The following is an 18278-nucleotide window of genomic DNA, read 5'->3' as shown; positions in this document are numbered from 1 at the left end:
AATCACACATTTAAAATACATAATAATTAAATCAAAATTTATAATGAAACATTATCAAGGATTCAAAAATGTTTCAAATAATATGAAGGCATTGTAACATGCAGGGACTGTTTTTAAACTGTTTGTATAATTAATTACAAACCTTGTTACATATGCATCAGTCGAGATGTGAAAATCATATATAGGATTTTGATGGTATCTAAATAACATTCCATAAAGCTTTGGGAAAACTTTAGGAAATCTCGTGTCTATATTCCGGGGTAATTCTCATCACATGGCAATGCTGTCATTTAGATAATAGTAAACCAAAAAGCGCATCTCTCTCCATAGAGTTGTCTGTTAAGGAATATTTTACTCTCATTTCCCTAACCAGTGGTTCTCAACCTTCTGGCCCTTTAAATACATTTCCTCATGTTGTGACCCAACCATAAAATTACTTTTGTTGCTACTTCATAACTGTAATGTTGCTACTGTTATGAATCGTAATGTAAATATCTGATATGCAGGATGGTCTTAGGCGACCCCTGTGAAAGGGTCGTTCAACCGCCAAAGGGGTCGAGACCCACAGGTTGAGAACCGCTGCACCATGGCTGCTTTCTTACATCAGATTAAATATTAACAAAATTATGTGACCTACAGAATTAAAATAAATAAAACACCAATGCAAACTAATAATTATTCATGTATAAATTATCTAAAAAGTTTCTAAATGAATTTTGAATTTAGCTGAGGCTTTTTCTCCACACAATCCAAGTGATTCAGGCTGTGAGAGGTCGCTTGTATTTGTTTTCCCTTGCTCTGTAAGAGATTACCACAGTTTAAATTGCAGGCCACAACACTGACTTATCATCTTACTGTTTTTTACAGCTCAAAGATCTGAGCATGGCTTAGCTGGGTTCTCTGTTCAGGGTCCTATAAGGGTGAAACCAAAGTGTGCTGACCAGTTTGCAATGTAATCTGGATGCTTCACGAGACAAGATCTGAATCCAAGCTCCTTCAGGTTCTTGGCAGGTTGCTTCCTAGTGGCTGTAGACTCGTGACAACTTTCTTCTTGAAAAACAACAGAAAATCTTTGTTTCTTTGTATTTCTAACTTCAGGGGAAGCATGGGCCCTCTTTTAGAAAGATCAGGCCCAGGAAAGTAATGGTCCCCTTTTGATTAATTTAGATGCAACTGATAGGGACCTTCCTTCCATTTGCAAAATTCCTTCACTTTGTCTTCTAATGTAAACATGTTTATAATCCCACCCACATTCAAGGGGAGGGAATGACATAGAGAGAAGGCAACAGAAGACAAGAATTTTGAGGAGCATCTTAGAATTCTGTCTCTGAGCAGCTCACCAAGCTGGAGGAAGTCTTACTAGTATAATTTTTAGTCATTGCTTTTGTTCTCACTGATTTGATATTTGAAGCAACACAATTAAGTGCAAAGATAGGTTCATTATTGTTAAAAGTTTTAAGTAAATCATTGCTTTGTCATCTTGAAGGTTCCTATTTTTAAAATTTCAATTATCATTGGCTGTTGGTAGAATATCCATTTGTTTACTGATAGATTGAAAAAGAAGGAACTCTTACCATTTGCAACAGCATGGATGGACCTGGAGAGCATTATGCTAAGCTAAATAAGCCAGTTGGAGAAAGATAAATATCACACAATCTCACTCATTTGTGGAATATAATGAACAACATAAACTGATGAACGAAAACAGATCCAGAGACAGAGAAGCATCGAACAGACCATTCAACCTCAGAGTGTAGGCAGGGGAGGGTGGAGGGGGAGGGTAAGAGATCAACCAAAGGACTTGTATTCTTGCATATAAGCATAACCCACGGACACAGACAGTAGGGCGGTGAGGGCATGTGCTGGGGGGTGGAAATGGCTAGGGAGAGGTCAATGGGGGGAAAAGGAGACACATATAATACTTTAAACAATAAAGAATTTTTTTAAATGATGTAACTGGTTAGATGGGAAACTTGAGCAAAATAACCTGAGAGGTACAAAAACCACCCTTGAGACTATCTGCCTTGACTTCTTCTGATGCTAAGGTTTATCAAACAGCTCTTTAGAGACAAGATTTGTGTGTGTGGGAATAAGGACTTGGGAAGTTTTCCCCTGGGTGTTTCTCACTGCTTGCTTACACACTTTCTCTTGCTGCCCTGAGTCATTGGCATTTTAGTGTGCGCACGTGCGCGCCTGTGAGTGAGAGAGAGAGAGAGAAAGAGAGAGAGAGAGAGAGAGAGAGAGATAGAGAGATGTTTTCAGGAAATCTTTCTTGAACTGCAGATTTAAAAATATATCTTTTAGTTTCCTTATTTGATTCTCCTTCAAGGAATGCTATAATTTGTATGTTCACTCTTCTTTGCTTAAATTTAATAATTATTACTTTTTCTCAAATATTTTAAGTATGGATTTTTAATTAAGTTTTTCTTCTCAGTTTTAATTTTCTATCTTGAGATATCATATGTTATCCTTATTTACTCTTGTGTTCTTTATAATTTAACTGTGCTCAGTCAGTTTTCTCAGGCATTTTCTGGCCTGATTTTTTTGTCAGTAAGAATGTTATTCTGCAACTTATTTTTTTTCTTATATAATATGGTATAGGTCTTAATCTTGATACTTTCTATTGCCGATAATTATGTGAATTTAGTATTCTGAACTTTTGAAATTCTGTTTCTGAAAGAAAGGCTGTTTAACATGTCTGAGCAGCCTCTTCTGTTACTTACGTGTAGGGTTAAACAATCTACAGGCTTGCTTTCTGATCTTTGCTTGTTCCTTTCCTTTATAAGTTTGCTGGGGCTGTTGTAACAGCATACCACAGACTGGATGGCTTAAATAATACAAAATTTATTGTTTCACAGTTCTAGAGGCTAGAAGTATAAGGTCAATGTTTCAAGAGGTTTGGTTTCTTCCAAGACCTCTCTCACTGTGAACACACACGGTCATCCCTTAGACGTCTACTGTCTGTGTTCTAATCGCTTTTCTTATAAGGACAAAAGTCAGATTGTGTAAGAGCCCACCCATACAGCTCCGTTTTACTTTACTTACCTCTCAGAGGCTCTACACTAGATAGTCACATTGTGAGATATCAAAAATTAGGACTTCAACATATGGATTTTGAGAGGGATGGAGCACAATCCAGTTCCCTTCCCCAACTTTTGTGCGATTTCTCTTTCCTTTTCTCATTTGTCCCTACTTTGCTCAATTTTGATGCTAATCCCAGAATCCTATATCCTTTCTCTGGTCTCTTCCTAGAAGGAAGCCCTGAGAGGTCCACTTCAAGCCTTTCTGGGGAGGGGCCTACGTTAACTTACTCAATCCTCTGACCCAGGGCCCCCTGCAGCCACCCAATACTGCAGAGGGCAAAACCCCTCCAGGTTTCAGCTACTGCTCTCACATTGGCCAAACCTTCCTGCAGGAAATACCTATAGTCTAATTTGAGGTTCATTGGTTTTCAGTTCTTCAGATACTCCCCCAATTGATACCTTCTTCCCACATAGACTCAAAACCCGGCAGGACTTTGGCCACCAGTGGTTCGTCCCCACCTGCTTGTACACGGACCTCATAAACTTCTAAGGTACTAAGAGGTCTGCCATCGTATTCCTAAGAACTGCTCTAGCCTCACAAATTGGCCTGTGGTGTTCTCCTCCCGGTCATGAAACATTTCACAGACCACCTGCAGAGGCACACTGGACCATGATGAAGCAAGAGAAAAATGTGTTCTCGTTAACAGTGTCTGAGCACAGACAAAAAACAAGGTCACTGACAAACCCGAAAAATTACCAACACTCCCTCTCCTGGGTAATGAGAGTGAACATTGATTCCTTGCCAATTAAAGCTAAGGCCTCACTCTATTCTCTTGACTTCCTAAAGAGTCAAAAAATTACTCCAGTTTACTACTATCATTCAATCCACATAAAATCCTGCTTTTTTGGAGCCTCTCCAAATACATCCTACACAAGCACAAATTCTATAATAAATCCCATCTATACACCCCCTTACTGAGGTACCCCAAGATTCTTCACAGTGCATTGTCTCATTTGTTTCAGGAAGTCAATAAAACCATCTTTATTTGAACACAGATTTAATCCTGATAGCATTTAAGTGATGGGAGTCACCCTATATTTCCATTCTTTTACTTTTACTGTGTCCTTATAATCAAGGTCTTTCTATTATAAACAATATATTATTGGGTCTTGTTCTTGCTGCATTCTGATAATTTTTGGCTTTAAATTTCAGAGTTATTTAGTTTATACTATTTCTTTATTATGTATACCTGCTTATTTTATCTATTTTTCAGGTGCTTGCTCTAGAGTTTCAATATGTATCTGTACCTTATCACTATCATACTACAAATACCTTTATATGTCACATATAATTGCCTTACAGAAATATATTTATTCCCCTTTGCCATTCTTTGTGCTATTGTTATGTTTTTATACATGTTATAAATTTCACATATTTGCATTATACAATCTTTTTAAGAAACAAACAAAAAACCTATTTGCACATATATTCACCATTTCTCGTGTTTTTATTTCTTTGTGTAGATCTGAGATTGTTATCATGTCAATTTGATTCATTTCTTTGTCTCCTGTTTTGCATTGTTCCTGATAAGTGACCAGAATGTCTTACTGTTATTTCTTGCATGTAATATATGATTTTCCCCCATTTTGGCTACTTTTCAAATTTTCTCATTATCATTACTTTTCAATTATATGATTATGATATGCCTTGGTATGTTTTCTGTGTGTGTGTGTGTGTGTGTGTGTGTGTGTCCTACTTGGTTAGTTTCAGTGAACTCCTTTGATAGGTGGATATATTTTTCAGGAAATCCGAATATTTGTCACCATTACTTTTCAAACATTTCCCCAACTCTTCTGCACTTCCAACAGCAATTATGTTAGATTGTTCATGCCTCAGGTCACTGAGCACCTTTCATTTTATTTTTTATTTATATTTTCTCTGATTCACTTTAGTTTCTATTAGCCTGACATTGAGTTAAATGATCTTTTACAATGTTTAATTTACTGTTAAGCTATTCAATGACATTTCTGATATTGATATTATTACAATCTGTACTTGTTTCTTTTACGTAATTTTAATATCTTTACTGATACTAATTTTATAATTGTTTACTTATGTTCATAGTTTTTAAAAAAATGTATTTCATTCTAATGACTTTTCAAATTCTTTTCTGCTGATTCCACTGTCTTTGTCATTTCTCAGTCTGTTTCTATTGACTAATTTTGTTCCTATTTATGGGTGATGTATGCTGACTTCACAGATGTAGTCATTTGTTATGATAATCTTGTCATTATGGATATTAAGTTCTTGAGTGTCCGATTTTTTTCTGATTTTTTTAATAAATACTTATTTTCTGCAACAGTTAACTAACTTGCAGTTCATCTTGGTCTTTTGATGCTTGTTTTTAAGCTTTGCAAAGGTTTATCAGAGGATTTACTCCAGGGCTAACTTAGTTATCTTTCTATGGTATCATCTTTTTTTGAGTTCTCCTGGGAAGTCAGTGAAGTGTCTTTCCTCTGGAATGTCAGAACTCAAACCTCTCTCATTCCTGTATGACCTTTTGTACTTTTTTAATGTATAAATTCTTAGTAATTACTCTTTCCTAGTCGATGTTCCTTTCCTGACTTTGTAGAGTGTTTTTTTTGTTGTGTATTCAGCTTAGTATTCAACCAAGAACTTAAGGGTATTGCTATGCAGATTTCTGGAGCCCCTTCTCTTCACAGCTCTCTTCTTACTGGTATGCTCCTCCTCGAATTCCAGCTACCACTGTAGCCCCAGTTTTGGATCTGTTTCTTCGTTCTTTGAGGTCCATTTTTGGGCTCCCCTGTATAGAGGCCCAGACAGACTCTAGCATTAGGAAGCTGATACAGTTATGGAGCTTACCTCATTTGTTCTTCTGCTCTCTGCCATCATGCTGATGCGCTATGTTCTGTGGAGTACACTGATCATTTAGAAATATAACACTGGTATCCACCTAACTTTTATAATTTTAATTACTTTGTTGTTCACTAGGAAGACTCTGATGTCAAGATAGGCTGAGCTGAAGCCAACGCCAGGGTTTCCTATGTTTCATATTAGACCTCCCCCTTCTTCTGGATGACTGACTTTATATCTAATTTTGATATTTTAAAGCTTCAAATGCCGTTCTCTCCCTAGTAGCATGACTTGTATCTAACTCCTGCCATAATACTCTTATAGAAGCACTTTCAAATGCATGAGACTATAATGCAAATATAATGCAAATTAGGCATTAATTCAGAAAATTTAAATTAAAGTGAATTTTAAATAGATAAAAATTAAATTAAAACTTTTCTTGTCAAGATATGTCTTACAAGAAAGAAAGTGATATTACACCAGACCAAAAAATTAAAAAAGTAACTACAAATCATGGCAGTGTTTGCGTGAATGAGCTGTGACTAGCTTGATGAGCTATCCCTGGTACCCAGAGCAGGCTTTAGCCCCCAAATAGGGTTGGACACTTCCTTTGAATGATGCAGTGAAAGTTGCTTTTGTAAAACTACAGCATAGAAATAAAGCATTATTTTGTCTCATCTGCAAAACCTAAAGAAATGCCATAGGAAGGAGTTTGAACACAGCCTTTGGGAAAAGCAAAACATTACTAACTACTCTCACTAAGATATCACAATCCAAGCTTTCTATTCAAACCAGGTAAATTTTTTAAATGGCTAATGTATTCTTAGAGGCTCAGCTTATTATCAAGATGCATAAAGCAAATTTTTAAAGACACGGTTATTAAGAAGACTAAGACCTTTCATAGAAATTTCAAAAGAAAAAAAAAACCTTGAATAATATTTCATTAAGAAGCACCAAAGATACCATTGGCTGTGATCTCTATTACACCAATACCCCAAAAACAATTTTCAAAGGGCATTCTTCAGTTGCATGTAAGCAAATATAACCTTAAGTACGAGAACTGAAAAACACAAAACAAATGTCTACCTTTTAATATAAATAGAAGTTGTCTAGTTTGTTGCTGAATCTAAAGGAAATTAATTAGAGACTTCCTCTATCACTACCAGTTTGAAGTCCCTGGAAAAGAAGACAGGAGTATAGATGTGGGAAAAAGAAAGTATTGGAGTCATAACATGAAAGAAGTAAATAATAATCTTCACTGAAACAAATCTACCTTGTATTTTAAAAGGGATTCCAGCAAGTTAAGAACAGGGTCATTCATTTTAGATGCTGTGTAGTGTGGATCAGAGTTTGAAAAAGAATTATTCACCTTTGAAGTTAGGTTTTCTGCTCAAATTACCCTACCCATAGTGCTTTTCACTTTTGATTTGCCGTAATAAATTTACCATGTATATATTAAGTAATACTATAGGCAAGCACTCTGCTAATTGCTGCAAGCATACAACAGGTCAGTGTAAGTTCCTTAATTTTAAGAACTCATAGCACAGCCAGAAGGGTGGGATGAGAAATCCACATGGCCACTACAAATAATTTTTTACGTTGTACATCTAAGTGGGTAGTGTTCTTGTATGCATCATAAATGTATTTATTAAACCAATTTTTGGCCAATAACAACAAATTATCTGACACTCTTGAGCATAGTGGTGTGTGTGTGTGTGTGTCTGTGTTTCATTATTAATACAGGTATTTGATAGGCAGCAAAAAGCAAGGCTGTGGGACCACCAGTAGAAGACTTTTCTAAGACTTTCAAAGAAGATTTACTTTGATAAAGTAAATGTAGCCCAAATACTAGCCTCATCTTTTCATGCTCACAAAATTGACTGGGTAAACACAATATCAATTATTCCTTTGAGGATCAACTAAGATGCTTCCAACACTGATAACTAAAAACAGTTGAAAATGAATAGATATATGTGGGCAACAGAACTACCATGTGAATCAGAATATTTGTATGTATAGAACCAATAATACTCTTCCTGCATACACACTGACAAGGAAACCAAGTACACAATTAGCAGATGATTTGATGAGAAGAAGAATAGTAGCATAGATAAATACACATTTACTAGCAACAGGACTAAGATAGCTAGTGTGTGTGTGTGTATTCAGTCATAATTGGATTGTTCTTGATATTGAGTTCATAATATTCAAATGTTATTGATAAGTGCCTAAACCCACCTTTTACAATTAGGATGTCATTATTAAAAGAGTAGTAATACCGGACGTTTATAGACGTAGCCTTCTTGCTACATATTTTAGATATACCATGGATGGCCATTAACAGTTAGCCTCTCTGGTTCTCTTTTTCTTGATTTTCATTCAACTATTTTGATTGATGCATATTTCATTTATATGTGCTAATACTGTTCCATTGGTCTCTGGTCCAACTCCTGGTTTTCTGACCCATAAGATTCATTACTATCATTTAAATCATTACATGTTGACTTTTATTTTTTAATCTTTATTGTTGACATTATTACAGATGTACCTTTTGTTTGTTTGCGGGGTTGTTTTTCCCATTGACCCCAGCCACACCGAACCTGCCCCTCCCAGGCCTTCACTACACTATTGTCTGGGTCCAAGAGTTATGCATTCTTGTTGACTTTTAAATTTCTATCAGAGTACACATAGTTGTTGAGTTTGGGGTGAGATAGAACTTATCCCAAACTGTGGAATAATCACAATGTATATCCCTTAAGGATCAGTCTTAATAATTATTAATAACATGAAATATTATTATGATTGCTAGCAACCTCTCCCTAATTTCAGAAGTAACAAAACTTTGAGTTTCTAGTTTATTTAAAATGGAGATTATTAATCCATAATAATAGGAGATCTTATTAAATGCATGGTCTCATCACATATGGAAATCAAACAATATTTACTGACTCGAGACAGAGAGAAAAAAAGAACCAAAAAGTTATCATAAAGATTTTGTAAGCTAAAAAGATTACATTATCTTCCTAGTAGCTCACTTGACCCACCAATCTACTAGTATACAACAAAAAGTGCATGAAGAAAGGTTGCTAATACTGTCTTGACTGAAGATGTACCTCTGATAAGGTTCCATAACATTATTGAAAATACCGGAATATTAATTAAATATTATATGCCCAATGGACTAATGCCTATAAAATGGGTGGGGAAAAATAAGAGTAGTATCCCAAAGCAATTAATTAAGCAAAATTTATTTTTTAAAAAGTCATTACAAAAATACATTCAAAACCATATATTCTCCAGATAATAATTAAATTAATGGGGAAAATGGCACATTTTAACCTTTTCTTTCAATATAATCCTATTTCTAGTTGATTATTAAGCCCCTATAAAGTTATTCATATTAACTATCAAAGAAATAAATATACCCAACAGCCATATTATTGAGGGAAATGCAAAATGCATATGGCATATGCTATATTCAAGTAAACCATAAGACGTCAAAGAAATCTGCACATATTTGTTTGCTTTGACCAACACTTTCAAGACCATAATGGGTTTACATATATTTATCTTATATTCCAGTGGGTGTTCATTAATAGAAAAAAAAGGAAGTTCAGATTATCTGTCAAGTCATGTCTAGCTTTAAACTTTTAAAAATCAAGATGTTTTGGATTCAGGGGACAGAAATGCAACCAATACTCACTTAAGAAAAAAAAAGCATCCTGACCAGTGTGGTTCAGTTGGTTGGAACATTGTCCCCTCACACCAAAGGGTCTCAGGTTCGATTCCTGATCAGGGCACATACCCAGGTTACAGGTTTGATTCAAGGTCAAGGCGAATACTGGAGGCAGCCTATCAATGTCTCTCTCTCTCAAATCAATTTTAAATCTAATACAATTAAATTTAAAAATATTGCTTGTGAAAGGTGCAGAGTAATACTGGTTTGAGTAACACCAGACACTCATTAGATATAAGACTCACTGCCATTCCTGTCCTTTATTCTTAGGATACATCTCTCTGTGGTGGCCTCTGGCGACTCTTATTCTGCTTTGTCCTCACCCCTACTCTCTATTTCCCGGTAGTTCCAACAAAATTCTTAGAATTAAATTTCATTCTCTCCATGCCCATTCCTGAATGTATCACTGTGGACAGTGAAAAAAACTACATGATTTGACAAGGTCTGTGTTACTTGCCAATAATCTTGGGTGAGAGTGGCACCTAGCTCATATTTGGTCCTACATAGGTTTACAAATGAATGATCAATCTGCATTGTTTTCAGCATTCTTAATTCCATCATCTGTTGGATTATAGTTTGTTTTCTTTCAAACATGATGGCTACACAAAGAAAAACACTGCTATTGTTGCTTGTCCGATGTAACATAATCGAGGGGGCAAAAACTCTTGCTATCAATCATACCAAACCAGTGCGTAAATCACTACATAGACCTGGTAGGTTATTTCCATCACTACCAGTGGGCTCCTAAAGTAGCTTATTTTAGCACAAATATTACCTTCAAAGCATTATGTTATGGAAATGGTGCCTCAAACCTGGTCCCATGATGAATCTTGATTTTAGGGTGTTGCATTCAGGAAAGCCAAGGATAGCTTGGCTATTGTAAATAATGCTGCACTGAACTCAAGGGTGCATATATTTTTTCAAATTAGTATTTTGGGTTTCTTTGGATATATATACCCAGAAGTGGAATATTTTAAATAAAAAAAGGTAAAAGAAGAGATCATTAATTATATTTTATTTTTACTCTAATGTTTTGTTTTTTACATATCTGCTATCTAAAAACATATGCTATTACTATTAAAACTCAGGTATTTTTGTGCTTGCTTTCATATGAACTATTATTTTCTCTTTGGGAATAATTGATCTTCACCTCTATACTTTCATACATATATTGTTTTCTCACAGGTTCTCCTTCACCCTCAAATTCTTTAATTAGGGATTTCACTTAAACAGGTACGACAAAAGGCACAAAAAGATTTGATATCAAAGCAAAGTACCTAACTGAAAAATATTCAAGTGGATTCTATGTTATCTTAAATAAAACTTCAAAGGAAATGATGGAAGAGTTTCAGGTTGCTGACTGTATATATATATATTTTTAATGATGAAAAGCCATGTAGATAAAATAGGTCTTTATCATTGCACCTGTGGTTGTCAACTGGACTCCGAGCTTTTTGGTTATTTTATTTCTAGCTTTTTTGGGGAAGGGAGAATATCATTCTCTAATAAGGAAGCATTCTGAATAATTTTACAACAACACTCAAATATACTACATAAAAAGGTTTATTTAATCGAGGGCTATGATTTTGTGATACCATTCTGACCCACAATACAGGACCTGGCTCTTCATGCATAAAGATATCTGGTTACCATGACTATAATTACCATAATTTTACACCCATTAATTTTGTCTGTAGAATTAATTTCCATAACTTATGACTTGAAACAAAAACATCAGCCTTGTTCCAAAGTTTCCAAGAGCAGAATTATTATAAACCTCATAAATGCCAAATGTTTTTATTATTTTTTTCTTCTTGCTCTCTCTGAATCCTCCAAACTCCTTCCCTCTTATTAAAATTCAAACAGCTGTGAAATGGCCAGGCAATTTGAAGATGAAAGTAAATGTGAAGTGACCTTCATCCATGCTGAACAAATAGAATATAAAAAACATACTTTCCAGTTGAAGTTACACAAAGCAAATTAAGAAGTACCTAGGGCTATAATTTACTACAAAAATGTTTCTTACATTTCTGACATTTCATTTAACTGACTAATTAAATTTGCTTGTAGGCATTTTAGAGATGGAGTCTAATAACTGTACTGTCATTGGGGAAGAAAATGAAAATTACACTTTTTGTGAGGATTATGTTTGTAATGGCCCAGGTCTCCTATTAAACATCTGACAAATATCTCTAAGTATTTATGCCTAGTTGTATTAGATAATAATGCCAATTCTATTAAAAGGTGATTAAAAGAAAATCTTACATGTAATAGCTTGGAACTATAAATGTTCATTTTCTAAAGGAACTGCCAAAAGGAGAAGTTAAAGTATAGTATTTCTATCCACATGAACAATATACACTTACTGTATATTTTGTTTACTCATTTTACATTGACATATGAGAATGACCCATTTAACAATTCTCCATATTCAGTTGCGTGCTGCTGCTTCCCATGAATGACTGAGACAAGTCCCACCCCCGGGAGTCAGCATTTCCTAAAAGCCAACAGGGGATTGTTGTTGAGGACTTAGAATTCAAAGATTCCTAGTATACAAGCTTCTATGTTGAGAGGGCTAACATATTTTTTATTTCCCTCTACAGAGACTGAAAACAATTCTTTTTTGAGGCATGTTTTTAGGAAAGGAAACCATTCAAAGAGAGTTTTGCAAACAGTGTCTTTAGGTGAATCAGAGTAAAATACCCTACAATCTTCTGTAATTACACTCCTGAAAAATGGTCAAAACACAGATTTTTCTCTTTTATTCTCTTTAGAAACAATCTAGGATCCTGCCACGTAAAATATAAAACACCTGACAACATTTCATAATTACCTCCTTTCATTATGTGTAATTGTGTTATTCATTTCTCAAAAATGACATTTAAGAGAAAGATATGAAAGCTACTATTATATAATTATTTTGCCACGTACCAATGCTTGATGCTCTGTAAAAATCAGACTAGCCCTGGGTTTAAAATTTCACTGAATATACGTGAAAAATTATCCACACTTATTTTAGTTCCTCTCTTATCTCCCATTAACCTGTGAATTCTCTGAAACCATAAAGAGGTATTTTCATCATGCAATACCTTTCTGCCTCTAGCGTAGTGGCTGACATGTAGTAGTCACTTGCTATGCATTTGCTGGCTTGAGTTGACTGAAATTATTAAAACAAAACTGCCGTAACCGGTTTGGCTCAGTGGATAGAGCGTCGGCCTGCGGACTGAAAGGTCCCGGGTTCGATTCCGGTCAGGGCATGTACCTTGGTTGCAGGCACATCCCCAGTGCGGGGTGTGCAGGAGGCAGCTGGTCGATGTTTCTCTCTCATCGATGTTTCTGACTCTCTATCCCTCTCCCTTCCTCTCTGTAAAAAGTCAATAAAATATATTTAAAAAAAAAAAATAAAAAAAAAATAAAAAAATAAAAAAAAAATAAAACAAAACTAAAGTAATAGGGTGTGGCATTCAGGGAAGGGGGAAGTTAAAAAGATCAATCCTCTGTGGCCTTTATTATTCCTGTGGATCTACTGATTTCATGTTTTCTCCTTGATTTAAAATAAATAGATAATATAGATGTTCAAATTTGTAGCAAAACTGAGAAAATATGCCCACTACAGCAAAATTAACACTCTTATTGGTGTTAATTTGGAAAAAATGGGAGGATTTATGCACTTCTGATTTCTCTTGCTTGCATAGAAAATTCAGATCAACACCACGGAAACCCCTCCTACCAACTCAACTTCATATTCAATAAGCAAGTTGGAATAAATCATAACCTTGATTTGATTTGGTTAAGTCAAATATAACTTCAGTCTCTCCTCTAAGCCATACTTTACATAGACATTGTAGATGGTCCATTTTTGTCACACAGGAGTGGACAAAAGTAGGTTTGTATGGAAAATAATACAATAATTAATAAATAATAATACAAGAATAAATAAACTGTTTCACATACTCACAACTGTACTAGTAAACCTAATTTTGCCCGCCACTGTATTTCCATTGTTGAAGTCACCCAGTCAGAGACTACAAGAAACATATCTGTAGTCACACAGAGTTAAGTTTATTTAGCTTTCTGCAGTAAATGAGAGCATGTACCTGAGGAACCACGGGGGTCAGCGTGAAGGAGTTTGAGGGAGTATCTTATAGTATGTGTGCCTGTTCTGGGTGAATTTAGGCAAGGTTAGGGAAGTGGGCATCAATTTGGGATTGGGAGGCATTAGGAAGTAAAGGCAGTTTGGTCATTGGGTATCTTAGTAATTTTTTATCTAGGAGACCTGAATAGTTGTCAAGGGCTGTAGGTGAGATGGAGGGAGGTGGAAGAGGGTATGGGGGGGATAAATGGCAGTGAACACACAATGCAGTGTACAGATGATGGCTTTTGTGGAATTGTGCACCTGAAACCTGTATAATTTTGTTAACCAGTGTCAGCCCAATAAATTTAATAAAAAGGAAAAATATGTATTTTACTAGTTAAGTTTTAAAATGGGCTATGAAAACTCAAAGTGTAAGATTCATATATCATGTCACTCCCAAGGGATCAGTACTACAGAACAGTGAATTGGACTGTTAAAGACCCAGATGAAGCAGACTTATTTAATTGTGAAGGTGTCTTGCAAGAAGTTGGCAGTAATTTCCTTAAACTTTCTTCCTGACTCAGATGGCCAGGGATAGTGTCCCTCAAACTCTCACTCATCAAAGCAGCAAATAAAGGGGTAAATGTTGACCACATTCATAGAATTCAAAAGTAGAAATAAGATTCATATAATAAAATAAAAATAAAGAGGCAGGAGGGTTTGCTTAGCAGCAGGAGGTTCTTCCTGCAATGTCTGGTTCTATGAACACACAATTAAGGTTTTCGGAGGCCCTGAACCTAAAAATCCTGAGTGAGTATATAAATCAAGACTCTTTTGGTTGTGTTATAGAAACTTACACTGAGAAGGAAAAATAATATAATGGCTCATGTAACTAGGATGTCTGGAGAATGCCGCTGGATCTATGTAACTAGGTGCAGCTGGATCTATGGATCCAAATAATATTCAACTTGAGTTTCTCTCTGCATGCCAAGGCTGACCGGCAGACCCTGAGTGATGGATGAATGATTACTCTGACACAATGTTTAGTATGAAAGAGAAGGCTAAGGGACTGCCTGGCTAAAGGAACCAGACAGCCTCAATAGCCTGCCTTGTTGGGCTTTTATCATAATGGCAGTTTGAGATAAAGTTTATCTTTTAGATACAATCAGTAGGCTAAGTAATCTTGGGAGGGTGCTTGTGTTTGCAATGCCCTTTAACCAAGGACACCCAAAGATTAAGCTTAAGGATTCCAGTAAACACCCAGGGGTCTGCTCATGCACAGGCTTGTTTGGAACGGTCAAGGAATAATTAGGGGTGCTGCCTTTGGCACTCCCCTAAGTTGGAATTCTGATAAACAGGACAGGCTGCCTTCAGCACACTTCCCTTTTCTCAGAATATCCTCCTTACAAACTTTCCAACCAAGTCTCATGTGTTCCCCAACATCTACATCTTTTCTGTTTTCTCTGGTTCTGCTTTTGTCTGCACTGGCTTTAACCTCAGGTGGGTTCACTACTCACAGAATCCCATAGAGTCACCTCTAGGCCAGGAATTTCTTCCTCCAATTGAGCAATGTAGTAAATGCTCTTGATGTCCCCTTGGCACTCATAGTTCCCACACATCAGTGGATTCTTATCCCAAACACCTATACTCTCTATGCCTCTGGGCTTTCTGTGGCAGCTGGAGCAAGGACAAGATGGAAGTGTGGGGGAGCTAATGTTCCCTGGAGCAGCCCTCAATTTTGAGGTATGTTCTACACCATCACTCACAAGTTCCCAATGGGATTAAGCTCCAATTCCCCCAAGGAGTAATCTGCTCATGAGCACATCCTTAACTGATTCCTTTTCTTTTCCTGATCACTTCCCTCTTCCCATATCAGTGCTTTTTTGGATTACTTCTCAAGCAACTACTTTTCCTCAAATCCTTGCCCCAGGGTCTACTCCTATGGAGTACAAAGCTGCTAAGTCTTGGCTATTCAGAAGGCCAGATCCAAGTCACATGACCTTTATTTTGCAAAGAAAAAACAAAGAAAAACTAATGTTTATTTCTTACATAAATGAATTATTTATTATCTAAGGAGTAACACATTTGGCAGGCAAAAATGTGTTATTCTATGAGAGTTTAGAATATCTCATAAGTGAAAAACAACTATATGAGCAGAGACTAAAGGACATCTACTTGTGCCTTTCAAGTGACATCAACCAAGTTATTATTTAACTACTATACTCTCCACAATTATTTAGGGTAACATTGTGAGTATAAACAATCCAATATTAATTGTAACCTATGTTTAGGCTATTACTTTGATGCATCCTGATATTTCATTAAGTTCCTTTTGGGACATTAATTAAAAAATGCATATGTAATTGAGTTTATGGGCTATGGGACATAAAGTTTTCTTTTATTATTGGTTTTAAAGAAGAAATATGTGAGATTGGCGAAAATCAGAAACAATGAAGAGGATACTGGTAACTTAGAATTACAGATGTCAGAAGATTTGTAGACAAGCTACACTTAACCAATATTTTTTATGCCAACTCCAGTGAAAAGCACTATAAGTATTCTATATGTATTATAACTTCCAATGGAAAAATAGAAAATTATTATAATTTATTTATTATTTTTATTATTTATGAAGTCTGAATCAAATCTATATTATTACTATTGCTTATGAAGTCTGAATCAAATCTAGATACCCTGAAGTTATCTCTATTGAAAAGCTACCAGTCCTAGTGTGAGACCATCTATGGAGTTTATTCTAGAGCTTGAAACCAGTGTAGAAGGACAACTACATTGAAGGTTTTACTTGTTGGCTAGAGGGGATAGAGTTTAAGATAACTTTCTTAAGACATATATGCATCGGCAATAAGTTACACAGTGTAAAAATCCAACCCAGAGGCAGAAAATGACCATAAGTGAATAATAAGAATGATGACCCAAAGCAGAAAATGCATCCTTAATAATGTCAATACATTTGCTAATAGACACAGGAGATGCCTCCTTGAATATGACTGGGAGAAGCTGAGTAAATTCAAGTTTACCTCTGAAAACTTGGAAATGATTGTTAAAGAACTCATGGGAAGACACAGGCAATGCAATCTGTACTCTACATTAAAATAGAGAATTGACTCTCCTGATACTAACGGTACTAACTGGAAAGAATTCTTCCCATTTACCAAGGATCGAGAGATGAGGAAGAAGTTCTGTATCAAAAGATTATGTCAAGTACTTCACATCTGCAGTGCTATGGCTTCTTGGGCACCATTTACTGAACAGAAAACAGCAAAAGCCAAAGAGATTTCTCATAATACAAAAGAAACAACATTTAAAATAAAACAAAACAAAACAAAAAACAAGCCTCAGTTTTAAGAGGAAAGTGTAATCCATCTGAATACCACAGGGTGCCTAGCAGCCCCTTGACTGAGTATCATTACAAGGGAAGTGCACGATAATCTTATGGTAATAAAAGAAAATGGAAATTATGCAAAAGTTAGTACATTAGATTTACTTTTCCTACTTTAATTTCTCTCTTGGATCATAGGTAACATTTCATGGACATAATTATACCCTTGCTATTTCAATTTCCAAGACACTTCATGGTTTAATGTGATTAAAGGGTAAGAGACTGTTTACGTTCAGCTTGACAGCTTTCCGCAGTGAAGACATCAAAAGTTGGGAATATTTTATATTTGAAGAAGGATTAGCAACACTATTTTTACTGCATTAATACAAAACATTTAAAAACCTTCACGATAAATAATTATTCTTTCACAGGGAGAGGATCAGATAGGATCCCGGGACAGAGGGGATCAAAAAGTAGTTTTGAGGAATTTCAAATTATTTGGTGACTTTCTTTTTTTAAAATATATTTTTATATATTTTGATTTCAGAGAGGAAGGGAGAGGGAGAAAAAGAAATACCAATGATGAGAGAGAATCATTGATTAGTTGCCTCTTGCATGCCCCACACTGGGGATCAAGCCAGCAATCTGGGAGTGTGCCCTGATCAAGAATTGAACCGTGACCTCCTGGTTCATTGGTTGATGCTCAACCACTGAGCCATGCAGGCTGGGTTCTTTGGTGACCAGAAATCTAGGTTACTGCTTGAGTAGACATAAAGACTACTAGAGAAGATGAGAAAAACTGGTCAAAGAATGAGAAAAAAGAAGGAATGATAGAGCCTGTTATCTGTATAGAGGAGCATGCTCATTCCCCACTCCCCTCAATAAGCAGAGAAAAGCACAGCCATAATGCCCTGTGAGTATGAATGAAGTGCTCTGGAAAAAAATGCCCACAGTGTGACCCTGGGCAAGTAATAGCCTCTGGCTCATCCTCATCTATAAAACCAGAGTTGGTTAAGTTCCTTTTAACTTTATTGATCTCTGAGTGACCTTTTATGAACAAAATCCCTATCCTTTGATAGGCTACAGGGAATTAAAAATAAAATGAACATACTTCATGAAACTATTCAGGCAAATGAATCATTTTCTGTAAGCCATTTTTGGGAAATTGACCATACCATAGCTTTGCCTTAGGGTGTTTTTAAATGAGGATGGCCCAGCTGGTGTGGCTC

The sequence above is a fragment of the Myotis lucifugus genome, unplaced genomic scaffold (genome assembly GCF_000147115.1).
Source record: "Myotis lucifugus unplaced genomic scaffold, Myoluc2.0 scaffold_79, whole genome shotgun sequence".
In the NCBI taxonomy this organism is placed as follows: Eukaryota; Metazoa; Chordata; class Mammalia; order Chiroptera; family Vespertilionidae; genus Myotis; species Myotis lucifugus.
Note: the sequence above shows the minus strand (reverse complement) of the source record.